The following is a 20,595-nucleotide window of genomic DNA, read 5'->3' on the forward strand; positions in this document are numbered from 1 at the left end:
GATAACTTCGCTTTTTGTACCCACCATCTCCTGACATGTTAAGTGAAGCAGATATATGTGTCTGATGTACTGCCTACTCGTTGTCTGTAAGGTTTTCTATCTCTGTAATGCATTAGCACTTCAGGTACAAAACCAAAGCCCATTCCTTGCAGCTTTTAGGGGGTATTTTAACACTGTTTGAGTTACACATCCAAAAGCAGTTTAGCAGTAGGAATCTCTTTTAAAGAATCTACTCATCACTCTGCACCTTATGTGCATCAAACCAACAAAACAATTTAATTGCCCCTAGAATTAAAGCCGAGGAGACAAACAATTGTGTACAACGTTCTTTCCCAGCCTGCCCGCAGCCCGGCTGCACAACACATATGTCATGGCATGGAATTGCCACAGGGTGGTAGAAGTAGTGCAGCTCCGCACACACCAGCCAAGAAAAGAAAGGAGAAACTTTTGAGAGAAGGGGAAGTCGCTTTGCAGTGAGCCTAAACAGAGGTATCAAAAATAAGGGTTACTTCATGGTAAATCCAGATGGTTCAACATTTGACCCATATCTAATCCCTGCTCCTAGCATGCACCACCGCCATCACTGCTGTCATGACAGAGCACATGCAGCTAAAATCGCTGACGTTCCAGGAGGCACCACACATTTCGTAGAAAATTAAATTTTGAAGCCTATTGTAGGAACAGAAAACAAACTCTTGACAGCGTGTTATGGCTCCAGCTCTGAGAGGAGTGCTACTGGGTGCACTGAAGGAATTCCTCCAGGTTGCAGCATGCTGCTGCATTTTGTTGTGATAATGCCGTACAAAACATCGAGCTGTGCTTTTATTTTAAAAGGGTATTTAGATGGGACCTACTTGTTGTATTAATCATCTACTAAAAGGGTGGGGGGATTGTTCACAGGCAGAGAAATTAAACAAAAATAGAAAATCTGCCTTACTTTTTGTCAGGGCTGTATATAGGACTAAGTCCTACAGCACATCATCTGCTTTTTGAAGGCATAAGGAGGGATACAAACAAACAAAATCCTTGGTTTGTGGCAATTATGGTATTGTCAGTGATGTTCTGATTTACCTCAGGTGAGGCTGCCTTGATACATAGACGTTCATTTATAATAACGAAAGAATTCCAGAGAAACCATGATTAATAATAATAATGACGATAAAAAGATTAAATAAAGTAAGAAACATAGATTATGTTTTCTGGAAATGTAATAAATAACTTCCAAATATCTCCATGCTTTATGCTGGGATGAAGGCAGTCACGTCCATCTAACAGACAGGAGCACTGGGCTCACGACCCTCAATATATGGAATACACGGCATACTCAGAAATGGGCACAGTTTGTGTAGTATAGTATCATGTTTTAAACAGTTCATAAAAGAAGCTGAGTGACAACATAACAGTGTGGATGATATAAAATAATGTAAACCTCCCTTCAAATATCAAGCAGGTTTTTTTTCTGCCTCAACTCACTTTCCACAATAGAGTGAGTGAAAAATCCATAGAGAATAAAATCAGTGATCCCTTTGAGCAAGGATACAAATTTACCTAGATATGTCAACCACACAGATTTATGGGACAAGGAGTTTTTCACCCTGAAGAAAGAAGCTTTCTTGTCAGTCATCTAGGAAAGGAAAAAAAAAAACCAAAAAACAAACAAAAAAAAACCCTGAAAATAAAGCTCTCTGAGTTATTTTCATGTTTTAGGATATATATAGGAAATTTCTGTTAGGGGTTTTTGGCTTTCTTTTGTTGGTTGTTTTTTAAGGATTTTTTTTTTTTTAAGTGGCATTTTTTCTTTACGCTCTCCCATAGCCATGGAACGGTTTTCTTCATGGATGTATAAGAAACACTTGTGTTGCGCTGCTGTTAACGGTATGATTTGTTAGTGCACTTTTATGTATGGAGTGTCTGCATCTGGTAAGGTCTACAACTGTACCTCCTTGACAGTGCCAGATGTTGTGGAGATAAAATGCCTCCTGTGCGAGGAACTGCTGGAGCCGGGCTCCCTGATAGGTGTTCTTAATACACTTTAAAAAGGCATCTGTCTTAAAATAATTTCAACATCTTACTTTTCTACTTATTGTTTTGTCTGATCTCTCTTGTTTCTCTGGAAATATTTTCATGCCCCGACTAACGTAATTTTAAACTTTCGGTTTCAGCTTCTCTCAGCTTTTTCACTTTGAAACCATCGCCCTGATGAAAGGGGGAATTGGGAGAAAAGGGTTTTCACAGACTCAGATGAGGTTAATTAGATCTGCCCAACCAAGTAAAACAATTGGTCTGTGGGTATTTTTAAACCAGAACAGGCACGAAACAGCACGCAAAACATGAGTCTGCATTCACCCAAAGTTTGTTCAAAGCATTTCAGGGCAGAGACAAGGGGCTGGTGGAAGGCAGAAGAGGAGCCCTGCTTCCCTCACATCCCCATAACTCACAGCATTGTCGCCCTCTTTAAATAGTAATGATACTTGACCCTTATTAGTATTTCTGGGCAATATATGAGATTGAGTTTCCTAGGGTGAAAGCTAATGCCTCGGACCACCCTTTAGACCACCATTCTATCTAGTTATAGTACATATTAATGTTATTCTTGGGTCATTTAACTTACTCTCAGTGAAGGGTGGAGAATGGCGCTAAGCTGTAAATCAGCTCTGTCCTGGAATGGATCTGTGCCATAAGAGATCATCTCGAAAATTCCAGCCTTGTCTGACCATGGTAAAGAGATTATGGTATGTAAAATTCTGCTAAACATAGCTTGCTTCAGTTCTGCATTTCTCTGCTTGCTTGTCTGCAGGGAAAGGTTAAGACCTGTTTCTGTGGACAGTGCCCTGGAAAGGAATATTGCTCTCATAAAACCCCAAGGGCTCAAACTTTACCCACATGTGGTTAAACTCTCCATCGTTCCTAAAGGTGAGCTGCGGCAGCGAGGAGATTTATTAAACAAGGCCACTGATGCTGTGCATAAAAATTATGCTTTTAAACCTCGGGGAAAAAAAAAATGAGTTCATAAATGCATTGTACTTAAAAGGTATCCTCTGTGGTGTCAGCGTTCACACCCAAAATGATGGCTTGAGGTGTTCGGTGGCGTAGTTCATTTAGCTAAGAGCTGATTGCTGGAGATGAGTTCATTTAAAAACCAAATGTATTGCTCCCTTAGCAATGTCTCACTGACTGTTCCTAAAAATCATAAATATTTTCCACGCTGTTCTGGCAAACAAATGATGTTTACCTTCAGCTTCCCAGCAAAGACGTACGGAGAAGTCCCCAGTCTGCTTGGCAGATGTGCCGTGGTGAGTTTAACAGTAATATATACTGTCATCACGGTTGTCTTCAAATCTTTGAAATCACTTTTGCCTTTTACAATACATATTTAATTGAATGTCTTGCAAGTAGATATGTATATGTATCTTGCATTTGTGGGTGGGCATGTGTGTGCCTAATAAATATATTTAGCGCTTAAACATGGTCTGATGAGTGATTGAGAAATGCCTACGAGAGAGGCTTTGTGTACACACAGAGTTTGTGACCGTGCGCTCTCCTGAAGCAGCAGAGACAGAGGGGAAAGCAGGGAGGCATCTGCAAATTAACAAATCATCCATCCTAAGGTCATCCACCAATTAGTTTTGCAGAATAACATAGAACAAAAATGTAATTCTGAGGAGCATTTGTTCTGCCCATTTATCACATAAAATTGTGTAACAATATTAGACACAGGAATTTTTGCTCAACGTATTCCTTACAGTATTACGACGATTTCACAACTTGCTGCAGATGTTTCATGCTGAATAATGCCCATTGGTTGACATTTGTGCTCCTACTGTCAAACTTTTAAATAGCTGTGATACATATATTCCATAGAAACATGCGGGCGAGAGGGAAAGGTAACTAAACACAACCTGATTTGTGAAAGAAAACTTTGCATTCTGTTCTCCTCACTCCCAAGTGGAGCGTTTTCCACATTTCATTCACTATTTTTAACAGCTACTTGCAGTTTAAATTATTGCTCAGCAACACAGGCTGTTGAGGAAACGTGAATATTCCTGGGATTCAGTGAGTGTGAGCACTTTCCTTCTGCACTGAGGCTGCCACGTCCCTCTGTTGAGATATGCACTAATCCTATTCCGCAGTGTGCACTTATTGCTAATTTTATTGCTTGAGTGGAGCATGCAGTTGTATCTATACCTCCAAAGGCTATTGTTGTTAAATTAATTGAACTGTTTCAAAGCTCCTTTCTCTCTGTTAATTATTTAAAAACAAAATCGAACGTCTTAAAAGAACGATTTACTTCTGAGTGAAACCTAAAGACAATTTTATGTTAGATAAAACACAAATTAATCAGCCACCACTGAATGAGCCTTGCTCAAAAAAAAATCCTGCAATCACTGTATTGATTCCCTCAAAGCATATTTTTCATTTATTGGGACTATAATATTACGTCTGGGCCCGCAGCAAAAAAAAGGGAGAAAGAAACAGAGAAATTGGAACTGTACAAAAGGACAAAACCTTGGCTTAGTTTGATCCCAGCAAAATATTTTTTCCGAATTATGCCTTCATTCAGAATTAGTCACAACTCATTCTAGGTTTATTAACCTATTTATTTTCATGTTCAAAGAAGCACTGCATTCCTATTTATGTGCCACAGTCGAAGAAATTTCAAAAATTTCCTGCTAAACTCTTCCTAGGATGCAGGAAAAGTCTTTGCTAAAAGTAAACTGCGTGAGCAATTTGGTCAGAGGGAGGAGATTTCCCTTGGTAAGCTGTGCTCTATGTCTGTCCCAAACTTTGGCGGCTCTGCTCAAGTTCCTGGCAGCTCAGTGCCCCCCCAGCTGACTCCCTGCCTTCAGCAGAGTTATTGCAGCAAAAAATTTGATTCTTCACCACTGTGAGCATTTTTCAAACGTGCCACAATGTTGTGCCTGCCTCTCATTGCCCTGCGTGTGCTGAAAAGATTGCAAATGCATAGTTAACTCTGCAGGAAAAAATACAAGAGTGTGTGTATGGGGGGGGGGGGGGGGGGAGAGAGCAAAATAAATTTAAAAATCTAGATTCTGCTATTTTCTTCAGTGTGGGGGTCAGATAACATAAAACAAAATATCCAGGAGTTTCAGTGTGTTCATTCATAGGCCAGCCCATCCAATACACCCTTTCATCTTAGATTAAGGAATTATAGCGCTGCAAATGAATTTCACGTCCAAAATCATTCAGTTTGTCCCCTTTGTCTTCCAGAACCCTAAGCATATGGGACCATACTAAGTATAGCAAAAATAGCTGCACTATAATCATAATTAGTACCTATTAGCCCTTCTTAGGTGCAAAACCCCAGTGATGAGAACACAGCACGAGAACCGAGATAGAAGAGGATGTGAGGTCTCAGGAGCACAGCAGTGTCATTGCTGCCCTTGTATTTCGCCAAGCACACGGCAAGTGGGGGAACTGCTGGGCTGGGGATCCCGCTCCTACATGCCTCTCCCATAGGCACAGAGAAATGCAGACTGAGCTCTTTTTTACCCCCCTTTCTGAGGCATTTCTTCTTGTCTGAATATGTTTTTCCTCACAAACTTGCTTGTATGTCCCTAAATATATTTCAAAGGGCGACATTATTAATTTTTAATAACTGAAGTATTATAATCTGTCATTATAATCATGATGCTGAAAGGAGATTTTTTTGTTGGCTATACTTTAGGCGGCAGCTGTTTTACAGCGTTAGGAACAGCTATTGGTGACCAACCTAAAGTCTGAACTTTTCACTGAATTATTTTGTGGGCTCGGCTTTGGCATTGCACGCAGCTTAGATGCAGTTTCAGCCTCTCCTCTATAATTGGTACGAGTTATACGCAATTACAGACATAAGGGATTGTCGTTTAAAAATAAATTAAAAGAAACCTGGCATGCAAATTTAAGATGAAGTTTTCCTGCCCAGCGATATTTTGGAAAATGTCTGCTTTTAGATCCAGAGTGCAAAAATGCAAATGTTTACATTAGCAAGCCGCAAGCCACATTTTCAAAAGCAAAGATTCCAAACCGTGCATGAGAAATCAGTGTGCATTTCTATTTCTACACGGGGAAAAAAAAAAAAAAAAACAGGTCTCTTTCTATAGGTGGCTTTGTACCGAGTGTAATTCACTTCGGCAGCACGTGGGCTGCCCAGCGACACAGCGCGGCTCGTTTCGATGGGACTGATGTGCACTGCGGGGACATTCCTAGGAGTGAGGCATGCTGCTGATCTGTGCTGCATTACCCTATAAACACGGATCCCAGCAATCTCAGTCCCGTCCGGCACTGTCCAGCTTCTCCTCAGCCAGTCAGCATCCCTCACATCCCTTCCGTGTCCCTGCTTTACTGCAAGGAGTGATTGAATGCAGAGGCTGTCATTATGTTCAGGGCTTCGTGTTATCCCTGTTGGCTTCAAGCATAAAATCAGAGGAGAGCCTGAGACAGCTCATAAAAGTGGAGTCACGTGCAGGGAGAAGAGTATAGATATCATAACCTATGTGTGAAGGAACAGAGAGGGAGGTTATGATCATTGTCTAAGGAGATCTGTTCAAACAATCTAATAGAAAGATGCCTGCTTTGAATCAACATTACACTTTTGCTAGGGGTTACAATTTACAGTTCCAGCATGATCTTTTGAGATCGGGCAAATACATTTAATATAGAGACATTTGCGCAGCTTCCCAAACATGCATCATGCCTTGCACCGCAAGCTCTGCAACTTCTTTCTTTTAATCAATAGCTCATAAGTATTCATTGAAAGATATGTTGGTATTCTGTGGGCAAAACTTGCAGAATCGCCACCACTGTACCAAAATCAACGTTTACCTTTGAACCTTTCTTGGAACTGACAAAATAATGGCACACTTAAAGAATTTTTAATTTATTACCAGCAGTGAGTTTGGATGTGCGCTATATAAACCACTACCACATTTTCCATCTAGAAATCTGTTAAGAAAGCAAAGGAAAACTATGATTCAACAGCCGGGTCCATGCCATGAATATGCAAAGGAGACAAGGGAAACTTTACCTCCGCGCTTCCTTCTGCAGCTCCAACCCTCCCTGCAGCCCTCTCCTCCCAGAGCCACCCCCTGCTCCACCACTGCCTTTGCATCACTGATCCTAGGGCTCGGGCTATCTGCTCACCTCATGTTCACAGAAAAAAAAAAAACAAACAACAACATTTTCAAAGGCTGTGAGCTTTTCTTTCTGCGTGTGGAAATATTTTGATTGCCATTAAAGAGATGACTACTCCAAGCCTAGATATAATTAAAAGATGAGGTGCATTTTTAGATACGCTGACTAGTGTACATGCTGGGACATGAGAACATGTCATCTTCATTAGGATTTATTTTGTGGTTAAAGTAATGCGCAATATTTTCTCCAGAGTCATCACTATTTAATTTATTGCCTGAAAAATAAATTAATTTTATTCCCAATTTTTAATAATATATTGCAAGAGCCAAAAAAAAAAAAAAAAGTAGTTTATATTGAAAGGGTAAAATAGCTGATGTCTTGTGTACAGTGCTGGATAGGAAGCTCTGAAAGTATATACAGACTTCAGTGGTCATGCTGTATTAAACTCAGTGGATACAACTCATGGATATCTCTCAGCATACAAAAGTGATCACTGTGACTATTTTTTAATAAAAGCATAAGAAAGTAAATGAAGACAGAAGGCCAAAATTGTTAAAGGAATTACGTGATTTGATTTATACTCTCTTGGCAGTGTCAGCTGGGGAGGAAAAGTGAGGAAGAAAAGTGTCACCCTCCCAGGATAAAATTCTCATGTCTCATATTTCAGTATTTAGAGATTTTTTTCAGCCTATTGCTAAGCATTTTCTCAACATCCTACTCAAAACAAGCCTCATCAACAAGAGAAAAGCTCCATCTTTGACCAGCCTATCCACAGTGAAGAGGCTGCCATTCAGCTGCCTGTATCCAGAGATGTTTAATAGCTTACGCAAAAGAGAAAATGGGTTGAGGTAGTTGGGAGCAGCACTATCTCTGACTTTGGGCTCAGGAGGTCCCCCAGGAGCAAAGCTCAGAGGTTTGTGACCCACAAGGAGAGGAAGAAATGGAAATCTCCCTTCCTTGTCTCTGTATTTGGGCTATGAAGTAAAAGATTTACCCGATTTAATAGGCAACTCCTTATTTGATTCTTCTTTTTTCTCTCCCAACTCTCTTCAGCCAGACCACTCAAAATAATTCAGTTTTAGTTCCAAAGACAATGTAAGATAATCAAAGTGCATTTTTGGCTAATATCCTATTTTCAAAAAACTCTGATATGTTCAAGGATACTCAACATGTGTTGCTGGGGAGCTACTCTAGTACCGAGCAAAATTATTTGGATGTGATTTTAAGCCTTATTCCATCCTTTCCTACGTATCCCTCTTCCCAGGCGCTAAGCCTTCTGCTGCCCATCTTGATTTGTCAAGTGTGATGTTTTTTTCCACTGCTTCAGAATACTGTTACAGAAAAGGAGTCAGTTCTGTCCCATAACTTCGTATACAAGAAGTGGTTTCTGACTGTGACTTAAACCAACAAGTAAGCTCCAGAGAAACAATCACATGGCAGCCCTTTGTCACCAACTACACCAGGAAATCTTGCCATCTCTCTGTGCGCAGTTCATTGTAAATGAGTGTCCTCATGCAATGGATGTTTTCCATGTAGCTGCATTTGTCCAAATGATTTGTTACTTGAATGATATATATTTTCCCAATGGAACAGAACAAATATATATGGTACCACAATAGTTGTCATAGTCTGCCATTCTGCTGAATTGTCATGCATTATAAATTCATATTTCTGTTCTGCCCACATTTTACCATATAAATATATATATATATTTTTTTTTTTTTTAAAGGAAGGGAAAATAGAAGAGAGGAAAAATCGTATTTTAACATTTTCCTTCTTTCTTCTTTCTCTTCTCCCCAGACTGAGGAGCCTCCATACCAACGTGCACACTCACAACAGATCACTGCATGGTTGCAGGTAACTGGGGACTTCAAGAATTGTGTTGGTCTGCCTGTATGGCACTTTGACTCCATCCACCTGTTGACTACATCTGCTTTTGTTAACTACATAATTAAGAGCTTGGTTAAAACAAAGAAAAGAAAATTCTGATGTGCATAATGGCTTATGCTTCTCATTTGTTTCTTCAGTTTTAGCCAAACTTGAGGGAAATGATTATTCTATAAAGGATGTATTTTTGGAGTAGATTTTTGAAGGATTTGCAGAAATCTTTTAAGTGTGAATGTCATGCTGGCCACAAAACTCTGGATTTCAATTTTCTCAAAAGGCTAGGAGGTAAGCTATCAGTTTGGGCCTGGATCTCATTCAAGCTGAGCATAATTCAAGATCCTTGCAACAGATGAGCCTTCTTTCCTGAACTTCCGCAGCAGGTTCAAATGTTTACTGTAGGTCTCCTGAAGTAAATTCCACCTGAGCCATGATTTAATAATAACAGATGTCCTCTAGTAGACAAAGCGCAGCCCTCAGATGCAGTTGAGTATTTGCTCCAGAATATTAGCCCTGAAGATCTGACTTCATGACCAAAGTATTGACCCAAGAGGTATTTTGCTCTCTCCAGAGTCTAGAGTGACCAAACCACCCTTGGGGAGCAGTTTGCCTTGATGAGCCCCATCTGCTCTTCACCTCCCCACTTGGAATGGCTGCTGCTTAGTAGGCTCACTGATTCCTGCTTTGCTTTTATTTTCCAAATCCCTTGCTAAAGGCTGGATGGCAAACACCACACAGGTGCCTGGCCTCATGTGAGCCATGGAAGAGTCATCACAGGGGAAGGGCACCACAGACCAGCAGTGCAGAAGCAAACATCTCCATTAGCCCATTGACTGCACTGTGAATCAGGTAGTCCAGCCAGCAGCATCTTCCCATAATTGTTTGTCTTCCCTAATTAATTAAAGATGGGCCAGTAAATAAACCCCACTCTCCCAAGTTTTCAATATATTTATCATCCAGAGCTGGCAACTCTTCCGCACCAGCTTCCTAATAAATACCATCCACAGGAGCTTTGTGCGTAATTTCTGTGCAGATCCAGCTTGGTCAGTATTTCCAGCTGTTCCACTCAGATCTGTATGATGAGAACAAGCTATTTCTGAATTTTCCACAGCAGTTTATAAATAGTCACATGATAAACAGTGGGTTGTGCTGTGTGCAAGAAATTCAGCAGAGACATGGCCACAGAATATATCATTCCTTGTTTAGGAGGTAAAAGGGGCCTCAGAGATGCTTCCAATCTCTGTAGTTTTATGCAGATCAGGTAGAACAAGGGCAGGTCTCTGTAAATGTGCTTCTACATCATCCCTCTGCTTTGACCACCAGCCCCATTGACCTGGATGGTCCACCTCCATCTTGGTTATCAGTGCCGTGTCCATCTCAGTCATAAATGACACCTCCAACCTGGTCTGCTTGGGAGCAGCCATCCCATGCTGAGCATCACCCCAGGCTGCAGGGAGCTTTCCTTCCGCTACAGCACCAGCTGTCTTGGGGACACTGAATTTAGACCACAAAATCTTTTTCGCCTGGACCGGCAAACAGCCATCATCTGGGAACAATGAGAGCTGTCAGGATGGGGGAAGGGAATAGGGCAAAGCGAGCAGGGGTTTGAGAGCCGATCGGAAGGAAGGAAACACTCCTTGTGCAAATTTTGCCCTGAAAAACACAAACTTCATTAGCTGGAAATGAAGGCTTGGTCTATTGAGATGTGCCTTGCGCTTGGAGAGTAGTGTAGCAGGGACAGGTGACCTATTTTCCTTGGAGAGGAGGGAGAGGCTTCTCTCTATCGATCCCACTCTTCCTGTATCAGTTTATACACTAGCTTCTATGGCTTGAGAAGGAAGCAGCTAGCAATGCAGTGAATCATACACAATGAATAAATCATCTGACTAATTTAGCTTGTTTTTCTGCTCATGTCTGTTCCATGAACAGTTCACCATTTCCCAAAATGTATGTATTATTCAGATTTATCTTGTGGTTTTGGGGGCTGTTTTTTTGTGTTTTTTTTTTCTTTCCAACTTTGCTGCAAGTTAACAAAAAAAAACAAAAAACAAAAAAAAAAAAAAAAGAAAGAAAGAAAGAAAAAGAAAAAGAAAAAAAAAGCTATTAACTCAGGATCACACGTGAGGCTATGCTCAGCCCCAAGCTGGATAAGCTCAGTGTGGCTGCTGCAGGTATTTGCAGAAAAGGAAAGAAAAGGAAAGAAAAGAGAAGAGAAGAGAAGAGAAGAGAAGAGAAGAGAAGAGAAGAGAAGAGAAGAGAAGAGAAGAGAAGAGAAGAGAAGAGAAGAGAAGAGAAGAGAAGAGAAGAGAAGAGAAGAGAAGAGAAAAAGAAAAAGAAAAAGAAAAAGAAAAAGAAAAAGAAAAAGAAAAAGAAAAAGATGATCAAATTCTGCAATTCTGCAAGCCGCTGAAGATATCAGAATCCAAAGTTCAGTTTCTCCAGATCCACATATTCTTCAGGATAGGTTTTCCCAACATCACAGTCACACAGACACCCATGGTGCCAGCACAACTGAAAGAAAAATGTAAGATCATCAAGATTAGTGCAAGCACTTTTTTGCTGCATGTGTGGATTTTAAATCCAGTGGGAACCATTAGATCATCCGATCCAACCTTCAGCACAAGTTGAGCCATAAAATTTCCTCCAGTCTCTCCTGTATTGAGCCTGATGACTTGTATTTACCCAAACTATACCTAAATCAATCTAAATGCTGGCCTGCACCCACCTCAATGAGCAGCATATGTGGGGTCATGTCACCTAGATGATCTCTTGGCTTCAGCTCTTGCTGAAACAGTGGTAAAAGCAATGGAGAAAGCTCCAGTGCTGGATTTGGACAGGGTCTGTAGGATTCAGAGCCCACAGTGAGAGCAGGACCAGATTTGGGATGTGTTGTCAGCAACTGCAACAGGGATGTGAGGTGCAGCAGAGCAGCATAACTCCTCTGTGTGTGTAGAGCTGCTCAAAATGCATGTACCCTCACTGTGCAGGAGCAGCCTTTCCTGTAAGCCCTCTGCTTCCAAGAATAAGCCCAACAAACTCCAGAGGCTAAAACCCATTCCTTCCTCAGTCATTTCTTTCATCGTTTGACCAACAAGTTCACCTCACTGCCCCTCTCTTCTGCAAGTTTCAGTCACTTGCAATATGCTACTCAACTGTCCTTTATCTGTTCCTATTTCAATACTGTTAAGGTTGCAAAATTAATCTACTGGCATGCACTGAGTGCATGAGATTGCTCTTAGCTGAGTCTTATAGGCACAAGGAGTATTTAAAAGCTCTGAGGACATTGTTGAAGTATTCTCCAGAATTTTTTCATATGACATAATTGATGGAAAGTTGAGTCATGGTTACAAAATGAATGCTTCAAAGAATCTTTGGCATTTTTGTAGGATGAAAGTAAGCTCAGATTTTAGGGTGCTTTATGATGGAAATAAAATGCAGCATTATTTGTAGTATGCTGGAAATTAACAAAAGCCAAATAATCATTTAATACTGCAGTAACTTTTTTAAAAGTTTTTTCAAAATGTTTAAGGTCAAGTTGGTCACAAAATCTGAGACTTTTGTGATCGAGGGGCACTTTTGGTGTTTTCTCAGATTCATTTGTGTTGTATAGATGAAAGGGATGTTTCTGGTTATGTTACCAGTGATATCATTAGAGGAAAAGATGCTTTTGTGAACTTTATAAAGAATAAAAACTAAAGGAAAATATGTTTAGGAAGAACATTTCTTCCTAGACCTAGCTGCCTATACTTTCAGTTAGAATAGTGATGGCTTATTTACAGTATACCTCTCTTGTAAAACTTCCTCCTGCTAACACAACTTCAGAATTAGCTTTTTTAGCAAACTTAGAGCCTGCTGTGTACAGCCATTATCCCCGGAAGCTGTTTTTACCTCTATTTTGAGCAAGTCTGATTGATATTAATCTGAACACTGCTGTTGGAAATAAGTAAATATCTATAACTGAACTCTTGTGTTATTATGAAATCTTCATCAAGATTGCTAGAGTCACACACCTACAGAAGAAAATAATTATTCAGCTTACTGGGAACATAAATTTAGGATGTCCTGAATATTTGCTATTCTACAGCAACCAGATATCTATCTCAAAGCTGGTTGTAATACTATGCCAGAGAATTGATTTTTTAGTTCAGAGAGAGGACAGATTTCATTACAAACGTTCAGAGATTCAACTTAAGATGGTTTTGCAACATGACTAACTTGAATATATTTAGAGCTTGAAGTATAACGTGCTTTGGTGGCTATAAACTGTCTGGAGACAAATTCTAAGTCTGGTCAGTGATACAGTAGAATCCTCCTGGTGACCAAATTCAGATGTCTTGGTTTGCTTCCACCCTGACTTTCGTTAGCAGGCATTTCATGTCTCCTTCCATCTTGTGAGAATAGCAAATGGTGGCATGGCAAAAGTACTAAGTACTTACTTTGTCTTTTGATATTTGGTCTCACTGTGGGGGGCAAAGATAACTCTGTGTTTGTGAAATGGCCTACAAGTTTCTATGTTTATGTGGTTTTGTTCAAGCCCCAACACACAAAAATTGTTTTTCATATCTATTTTTGCTAAGTAGATGACCAAGATTCATTGGATACTTAGTATTCCTAATGTGATACTGTAGGCAATTATGTATTACAAAAATGAGCAGATGTATCTACTGTTCTTGGTGGGCTATACCATACTCATCTTGTCCTGTGAGTCTCTTTATTCCCACACATCTCAATGAAAGTACAGTTTTAAACTGATGTGATTCAAGTCCCATGCATCTTTTTCCTATCCAGATCAGCACCCTTTGGATTCCCATGGACCTCCTGAGGGTCAGCACTCTTATCATACCAAACCAGTAAACATTCACAGAGATCTCCTGCACCTGTATTTCCAACTTTCCAGAGGCAAAGGCAGACTGGATGTGTTTAAATGATCATGATTTATAGTAGCTTCATGTTAGAGATGTCTATTGCTTTTGTGAAGATGAAGACTATATGCTCTTTGGATTCTAAACAGTTCAGTAGCAGATAAAAAGTATTCATCTGGCTTTCACTTTGCATCTGGCCATAGTGCTTTATGATGGTTTAAGCACAATGCCAAAGACTCCATCGTAGATTCCATCCGCTTCTTTCTGTAAAGCACACCTTGAGCCAAGTAAGCAGACTTAGGGAGTGACTTCCTTCACTGTGGCACATTGAAATGGATCATAAGTATCTGTTCTTTCATCTGTTTTATCTTCCAGCAACTGGATATTGGCTCCAGAATGGTAATAAAATGAGCATCATCACATTTATTCACCTTGCCATGACACATTGGTTTTGGGCAAACAAGTCTATTTGATTTGTCTGTAGGTTCTGAGTCTGGCAATAGGTCCAGTTCTAGCAATAGGTTTTGTTAGTCTTCATTCTTTACAATTATGTCATTACTGCCTGCAAACTTTTTCTTACATGTTACTCTGCTAATCATTTTAAAAAATGATTCTAATATTCATTTAGATTTACCTCAAGAAATTGTCTTAGTCAATAAAATTAATGTATTTAACTGGGCCGTATAGTCTGGAAGGCATTGGTGACATTGGAACAGAATGTTTTTAACTGATTACATTAATTAGAGCAATTTAGGCAACGTGACACCAAACTCTGTGCCAGTGGGAGGGATCTGTGGAGTGAGAGAGCATCTATATTTGATTGATAGCATTTCCATTACTGAGTAAGACAACTCACTCTGTTACATGGATCTCACAACAGCAGTGGCTCCAGTCTGCAAAGAAACAGCTGGGATGGCTTTAGAGATGCTTAATTGAGAAAGTACTTTGGGGAAGCTATCATCACTTGGAAAGAGCCTGGTAATAGCTCTTCAACTTTCTAGCTGCAAATGAGCCAGTTGTTTTGTTTTTCCTTTCCACCTACATTAAAAGATCAGATATACTGTACTTGGGCTGTTGCTTCCCCCCATGTATTATTTTGTATTTCTCAGTAGTACCATAATATTTTGATGGTTTTGATGCTGCTGTTATTTTACTAAAGTTATAGACTCCTCCTTGTATCTTATCCCATGCATACCCTTTCCTTCTCTAGTTGCACTGTGTGTCTCTTTTCTTACCAAAGATAACCAGAACACTAAACATGGCAATGCCATGGTCTCCCGGTTATCTCTTTAAATATACTTCAGTCACAGTCCCCTCTTGGTACACCTAAGGAAGTAGACAAGCTCTGCTGCTCACAGAGGTAGGGGTAACAGCACACATCTGATGCATGGTGCCCAGTGGATCCAGAGATTTTGTTGAGCAGGAGACAAAGTAGCTGACACCCTTGAACCACTCTCTCACATCAAGTGCAGTAAGCTAACACCACCTCGATGAAAAAACAATTGCTGCGAATTCATTCATGTAAACTGAGTTTAAAAAAAAGTCAAATCACTCAATACCAGACGAGAGAAAATGAGTTCAGGTTATTTAACTATAGATATAGCTGGAAGATAAGAGCCGGGATTTGGCAGTCTAAAGAAGGAAGAAGCAACACACTATGCGTTATTGTACCAGGGAGGCTCACAAGTGGTTGTAAATTCTCAAACAACCTGGCATGGTATGTTGTGAAGATTGAAAGCTCCTCTACATAGAGATCCTTCTTCTCCCGTCCCTAAGAGGATTTCTAAAAAAAAAACGTGCTGAAAGCAGCTGTCGGCTAATGTGACACACAGCACCACTGTAAGAATGGATCCATTAGCACTGGCGAAACAGCAGTCCTTGTCAGTACCTATGAATGAAACTGTCCCAAGGAATCTGTGGAACAAGGCTGCATATTTAGGAATCTCAAAAGGGAGTCAAAACAAAACCAAGTGGAGCAGGAAAGCAGCGCAGACACGTCAAAGGCTGCCCACATGACTCAACCAGTCACCGACCTAAAGCCAGCGCCACACAATTGCTTCTGAAGCTCACAAAGGAGCCAGATGCTCCTGTTGAAATTATACCTTCTGCAAATCAACATGGGAAACCTGTCACCGCCCTTTCTAAATGGAGGAATATAGGTACCGTTCTCTTGACTAAAATAATATCTTTTTGAATTGAATCACTATTGTGAATTAGTTGAAGAAAGAACAAGAGCTGTTTGCTTTGGACAAGTATATTTCCAGGCATGTCACCCCCACAAAAGATCTTTCTTTTGCTCTACTTTCATGCGACGCTGAAAACAAATATCTAGTGGGTACGATCGGGCTGGCTCCACATCTCCAAACAAGACAAGAGAGCCAGTGGCAAGGCGAATTCTTCTGTTGCTCCGAGCTAATAGATATTAGGAAGAAAAATGCAATTCTTCTCTTGGCCGGCTTTGAAAGGTACTTAACTTTTCATTCACAACATGCTGCTGACATCCACAAAGCTCAGCAAGGCAGCGAATATCATTGGCCTGCTTCAGAGACGAGGGGAAAATGGGTTGCCTGAGGTCTCACTGCACGTCACAGCAACAGCCCTGCAGAAACAGAACCAGAGTGCCAGCCCCACGCATACCCCAATGCTTCTCACCTCCTTCCATGGTATTTTGAGCATTGATCAAAATTTGAGTTAGTGGAGGGTGTGCCTGGGTCAGGTTATAGTCTCACAGCTTGTCCTACTACTCAGATTAATTGTTCTAATTAGTTACTCTGCAGGCAAATAGCTATTGGTTTCAGACATGGGGCCAAGAATGATTCAGAGAAATAATCAACTGGTACTTCCTCTCAGAATTTGCCACCCACCTAAACTGTAAACATCCCATCTGAGCCACAGAGTAGTGGCTCAGAGAAGTAAACCAGGTTAGTGTTACTGGGTGGCTTTCTTAACTGCTTTTTTAATATCAGAAGAAGATTATATTGATAAAGTATATACAATTTCATATATTACAGCATGCAGAATTACATTTTGGGAGTGTTCACTTCTCAGAATGAGAAGAAACGTTGCCACCTCTTTGTGGAGTAAAGCTACCTCATCTTGTTGGAGAAAGGAATGCCAAACAAGCCCAAAATAGGCCTAGGAAATGTTAGTGGAACAAAAGATTTCAAGTATAAGACTCAGATTTGTACACTGTAAGTCACAGCAGAGGGAAGGGGATTTTTGGGCACCACCTTATCTCAGCTCTTCTTTATATTTGCAATGATTTTTCTAGAATGAAAATGCTGAATGTGGGAAAACTTAGCAGTCACTAAGCACAATGTCCACCACATCGTCTGCTTTGTGTGTGTATTAACCATAGATTAGATTGCATGCACAGCACACCTACCCTGTCTCTGTTATTAAAGTGCATATGGTTTAACAAACACTAATGACAGACTCTTTTTATTAGCTTTGCTATGTGCTCTCACAATTACTGTCACTCAGTAGGGTTTATAACTTCCTGCTGTAATAGAAGGCTGCACCTTGCCTGTCAGTGAGCTCTGCACTTGCTTACTGGTTTCAGTAGAAACGTATTTGAGTTGTCCATTGGACCTCAGATGATTGTTATCTTGTAAATTGTGGCAGCATACAAACACTAATTCCTTCAATTTGGTTTGAAATGTACGGGGGGTGGACTCCTTATATCTTTTCATTCGATACCTCTGAATTAGTGACTTTTCAGTAACTTCAAAGAGTACCACTAGAACTGTTTGGGACTGAAATCACCCATTCTCCATTGGCCATTTAATTTTTTCTAAGTTTTTATTTTTAAAAGAGCAGTGGAGAAATAGACTTGAAAAGGTATTGTGCATTGAGAAGAGCATTTGGGTCTTTGTGAAAAGATTTCAGTCCAGATTTCATCTGTGTTGGGAAGAATCTCTGTTAATTAAAAAAGAGTTCAAAAAATTATAGCTGAACAGAAGAGAGTCCTGTAAATGCTTTTCTTTTCCAAGTCTGTTGCTAATTACAACTCAACTGCAGTTCAGTTCATCCTAGAGGAGGACAGGAGGTAATGTCCCTGCTGGGTGGGTGGGTGGGTGGGTATGTAGATATAGGCACCAAAAAATGGGGAATTTATTCCCACAAAGGTAAGCAGGAGCAGAATTGAGCTGAATTATTTTAGCAGGAGCTCCCTGTCAAGCACATCTTTCCAATATTAACTCTATAATGACCAAACATGGCCTGCTGGATCCTACACATTTTATTTTCTAAAATTAGGTCTTCCATGTAACTTGCATGAGAAAGACCTAAAGGGGTCTGGGCAAAACTGTGTTGTTATGTTAGATAAACTTTTATCTGTTGTTTTCATGTATGCTATTTTTATCTTATTTATTAGTTGCAAATGATTCCTATGGAAGAATTGCACCACCTCACCATTTGCTAAGCAGTCTATCACAGTGGTATGAAAGGAGACTGTTGCAGGTAGGTAGATTTTCATTTGTAATTTTTCTACTCCATCCCACTGTTATGTGACGCAGAAGTGTGTGTATGAGCACACCTTCAGAGCTGTAGCAGGGTGTGTGCAAACACAGGGAGAGCTGCTGAGGGGCACAGGGCCGCTGGGACCGCCAGTGGCACCACCACATCCAGCTGTGAGCTCTGCTCTCCTCTGCTTCCATAGATACTATTTACCTACATCCAACACAGTAAGGCAAGTTTCTGCACACTCATAGACACTTTTGCACTTTCAGTATTAACTTAGCATTTTATTGATCATTTGGGAGCAGAATGAAGGCTAATCATTAAGTTTTATGCGAATGTTTCTATTAAGTGAAGCCTTACAGCACGTGTACTGAGTTAAGGGATGTTGCCTATGCAAATGGAAAATAACTCCACATTAAAAGGACATTTTCTGGAGCATCTTTATTCAGTTACATTTCAGCTGATCCGAAGGGTTCTTACAAGCCCTAGCACAGAGGGGCAAAGAGTAGGAATGCAAGCGCAGACAGTAGTTTGCCAGGCCAGGATACTATTTCTCTGCCACGGATTTCAGAGAGAGTTACTGTACACACTGGGTCTGGCATTTGAGACTCCAGGCTGAGCTGGGGGATGGGGGGAGGCAGAGGCAAAAAGCATTTAATATGAACAAAACATTTTTTGTGAAAGTCAAATTCCTTTTTGTGTCCATGTGCCACGCAGTCAGCATTTTTGGAGTCTTAACTGATGCTCTCACACAAGCAAAGTGACTCCCGAAAATGCACCATTACAACTTAATATATCCAGTATGTAATTTGTACTTAGCAGAGAGATATTTAGGACCATTTGCCTCCGCCATAAGACTTTCAGCTGCACAGTGGGAGGTAGCGCTTCAATGAAACCTTTGTTTTTAATCTTCTGATACAGTCACTAAGGCAGTTGGCGGGCTTTAAAATTACATCAGTTTTCTTTTTAATCTGGGGTTTGCAAGTGGTAGTTTTGCAAGCACCCACCAAAGCACGGCATTTCACGGGTGGAACCACCACCCTTTTTCCTCCCGCAGCAAGGACTGAAGTCAGCATCTAAAAATGAATCAGAAGAATTAAGAGGAAAGTTGCCCTGCAATCAGGAGGATTCTCACAAGATCTCAGCCCCAGGTCCATCAGCTCCCTTTCCTCTCCCTAAAATTAGATCAGGGCACAATGAGGACAGAGCCAGACAACCACGGGTAGCAGCGGTTTCAAAGCAGCCCCTCTCCTCACCCAGAAAACCTATTTCGGGCTGCAGCAAGCTGGGTGGCAGTGGGTGCAGGCATGGGGCTGTTGCCTAGTGTTCCACTAAGCTCTGCCCTCCCCTAAAAAAAAAAAAAAAAAAAAAAAAAAAAAATCCTTCATAATTCAGGCAACAGCTGGAAAGCTTAGCTTAATGGCCTGTGCTTAAATGTGGAAGGTCACAGGGTGCTGATCTAAGGAGCGGAGGAGGCTTGCTCAGCCGACTGTTGACGCTGGGTAAACGGAGGAGGAGGGGACGGGTGTGCATCTGAGGACCCGCGCCCCGGCGGGCGAAGAATAGGAAGCGGCTTCTATTCAGGGCTCGCAGGGGTCCGGGACCAGTAGGGAAAGGCAACAAGGCCCTTCGCTGCCTCCGAGTTACCTTGTATTATACCGGGATTAAAGTACATTTAGCTTCTCTATTAGCATACTTTAGCCCCATTTAGGCTTACTTGATGTTTCCGATGGCCTTTGATCAGCCTTGCATGGTGCTGGTCAGCTTCGGGACACAGCAGTCAAAAAGCGAGACTGTGAAATTATCCTGATGTTGAATCTCACAGGAGATATTTCTGGCTGTTTTCATTCACTTGTCCCCAATCTTTGGCTCTTTCTCTCTCCCTCTCTTTCTCTCCGTCTCGGGAAAATAATTTACACATTCTTTAAAAGGAGAGGGAGAGAAAGAGTGAGATATTAAAAGAAAAAGGTAGCTCAGTGACCAGCAATAATTAGCTCCATGTTGGAAATCAAGGCAGCCTTGTGTGCTGGTGGAGCATCTATGAAAAATACTGTAATTTCTACAGTGCCTGGCTTTTTATTGCTTACATTTGCATATAAATTAAATCCATATTGTAGCTTTAAGGCAAGCGAGGCTTAGAACGCTGTACAGCTCAGGGTCCTATTGTTTTACATCTACTTTCTATACTGTGGTTAAATGAAAAGGGAGGAGAAAGTAAAGGAGGGAGAAAGTCGGCTTCATAGCCTTTTTAATTGCT

At 40.8% G+C, this 20,595-nt stretch overlaps 1 long non-coding RNA gene across 1 annotated transcript in view; it reads left to right on the forward strand.

Annotated features, from left to right (window-relative positions):
- The window catches only part of LOC128077129 (uncharacterized), a 127,721-nt gene that overhangs the window by 93,121 nt on the left and 14,005 nt on the right, over window positions 1-20,595 (forward strand). The window contains exons 2-3 of the long non-coding RNA XR_008204846.1: window positions 8,932-8,988; window positions 18,253-18,338. This is a non-coding gene — a long non-coding RNA (uncharacterized LOC128077129). The remainder of the gene's footprint in view (window positions 1-8,931; window positions 8,989-18,252; window positions 18,339-20,595) is intronic.

The sequence above is a fragment of the Tympanuchus pallidicinctus genome, unplaced genomic scaffold, assembly GCF_026119805.1.
Source record: "Tympanuchus pallidicinctus isolate F22 unplaced genomic scaffold, pur_lepc_1.0 scaffold15, whole genome shotgun sequence".
NCBI classification, from domain to species: Eukaryota; Metazoa; Chordata; class Aves; order Galliformes; family Phasianidae; genus Tympanuchus; species Tympanuchus pallidicinctus.